The following is a 2,978-nucleotide window of genomic DNA, read 5'->3' as shown; positions in this document are numbered from 1 at the left end:
TTTATTAGGGGCAAAATATGAAATTTTCCTAAAAAAAAGTACTTTATAGTTTTTTTATAATTTTTCTTTAAAATTAACACACATGACACATGTTGACCTCACTTTTAGCCAACAACAGTAAGGTAAGATAAAGCGATTAGATAAAATAAATAATAAAAAACAAAACTAATAAAGTAAAAAGAACATCAGATTTTCTAGAAGTTCGACCCCGTGAGAATGATAATAGCCTACACCCCTTTTTGTTGTATTGACTTGAGAAAAAGAATGAAGTGTTCTTCCTCTCTAAAGCTCTTACAATTAATCTCTGAGTTATTCACTCTCTTAGATCACTTTTCTATCTTGAATGTTCTTTTTGGATTTAATTTTTGTCTCCTCCATGGTGAGATTATGACACTATTTATAAGAGATTATTACATGAAGAATAGTTTCCCTTAATCTATAATAAACAAAATAGGAAACTATATTAATTCTATAATCACAATGCAAGGAATGGAAAACCAACGTGTATTGCCTTTATTCTCTAACTTAATCCCACGAATATGGGGATTATCTTCGTATCTTGGAAGCGACGAGACTTATGTTTGAAATTTCTAAAATTTTCCCTGCAGCTTCTAACCGGATACTCAACTTGCTGCCAGACTTATGTAAGGGTGATTGTACAAACCAAGTTCATAAAGAAGACAAGTGTCAAGGGATCTGATCGGATGACCAACATGCCAACCAGATTTAGCACTGCTAGGGATACCGGATAGAGATACACGATCATTTATCTCGTCTTCAACAAGCTTCTACAAATATCTACAGTTGAACCCTACATACTCAGATTCAGTAAATTTATCCAAGAATAACAAAGCTTTATTAGATTATAACTGTATCCTACAAAATATGGATATTTACTATGTTTACTCCTAATTTTACGGAGCCATATGTAACAACTATTACCTTATAGTGAAGGCATCCACACGGGGAGGGAACCGAAAAATTGAGAGCTATACTCATACTTACACATCTAAGAGTATTTTATTGGGAGATATCTGTAAACACTTTGAGAGCCGTAGCTAGAAATCACCTTGTCTTCATTAGTGATTTGCCCGGTATTATCTCACAAGTAATACAACAAAATGAGAGTAGGTAATTACCCACATACAAAAGGGTTGACCCTTTAGAAATTCTCTGTGATCTTTCTTTATTTATTATTCTAACCTCTTTAGTAGTGATTGACTAATATTTATTAGACTCTGAGTTAATTGGCTAATTTTTCAGTCAATAGAATTTGTTGTTACAACTTTATTTTTTCAATTTTTTTTTCTTTTTTCCTTTTTGAGATAATGATAGTTAAATAATAACTATAAACTGAAAAACAACTAAAAAATAACATAAAAATAATAGAACAAATGCACATATATACAACAAATATATTGTTGGGTTTTATGCCCTAAATAAAACTCATTTCAATATAATCAGATTTGTTTATTAATATAGATCAGAAATAACATTTAATGGTGCATGGTTCACATGATTTATTTCATGATTATATGTACATAATGTATAAATTCATCTGAAACCCTTTTCACATACTTGATCCTGTTTATTGTGTCGTCAACACATTGGAAAGTAAACATGACTATGTGAATAAAGTTTCCTAGATTTATCAGACATAGGGTTTTACTGATATGATAATCTACAACAAGAGTTTACTTGTATTTGGAGAAATACTATGTTCTTTCCAGAACATTGGTTAAAGTAAAGCTCAGGTTGGATGCATGGAGTATGCATCGGAAGGGACCGATATTGAACTTTGACTTAGATTTAATTAAACTTACCGTAAAATCTATTCAAGTCAATATCGCCTAGTTGATCCTAGATCAAATGATCTTAATCCAGATATGATTAGGCTCAATCTTGAAAGGCTATTCGTGTTCTTTGATTTGTTAGTTAAGCCTACTTTTAGGTCAGGGTGATACGTACATTTTGGGAACACGGTAGTGCAATTGAGTGGGAGCGCTATCATAAACATGGAATCTATAGCTTCTATCTGGCGAATAGTAAGCAAAGGATGATCTCCTTCGAGCTTGACCAAACGAACATAAATGGTGGAGTACTCATTTCACATAAGCTGAAATATCATTTATACGGGGTCAAGTGTTTTAAGGAATAAATACATTGTAGGGTGTAACGGTAATTTAATCCCTTTACAGTGTAGATCATTCATATAGAGGATCATTGATCAAATTAGGATTATAACAATGGATAACTAATGATGTGTCTATATGGTGGAACATATAGAGCATTCTATATACTGAGAGTGCAATTCTAAGTTCTATGCGTGGATTCAACGAAGAATTAATAAGTTAGTGAATTTTAGTGTTAAATTCTTGATCTACTTATTGGAAGCTCGGTTATATAGACCCATGGTCCCCCCACTAGTTGAGATAATATTGCTTGTAAGACTCATGTAATTGGTTTTGATTAATCAATTATAATTCTCAAATTAGACTATGTCTATTTGTGAATTTTTCACTAAGTAAGGGCGAAATTGTAAAGAAAGAGTTTATAGGGGCATATTTGTTAATTATGATACTTTGTATGGTATTCAATTAATAAATATGATAAATGACAATATTATTTAATAATTATTTATAGTTATTAAATAGTTAGAATTGGCATTTAAATGGTTGAATTAGGAAATTGGCATTTTTGAGAAAATCAGATACAAAAGGTGTTAAAATTGCAAAATTGCAAAAAGCAAGGCCCAATCCACTAAGTTTAGGGCCAGCCACTTTTGTAGGAAATTTAAACTGATTTTTTCATTATTTTAATGCCATATAATTCAAATCTAACCCTAGTAGGAATGCTATAAATAGATAGTGAAGGCTTCAGGAAAATTACACTTTTCTTCTGACTTTTTCTATTCAGAAAAACTGAGCCTTCTCTACTCCTATCTTTAGGCCCGACCACTCTCTCTCTTCTTCCTTGAT

This window comes from Cannabis sativa, chromosome 5 (genome assembly GCF_029168945.1).
Source record: "Cannabis sativa cultivar Pink pepper isolate KNU-18-1 chromosome 5, ASM2916894v1, whole genome shotgun sequence".
Lineage (NCBI taxonomy): Eukaryota > Viridiplantae > Streptophyta > Magnoliopsida > Rosales > Cannabaceae > Cannabis > Cannabis sativa.
Note: the sequence above shows the minus strand (reverse complement) of the source record.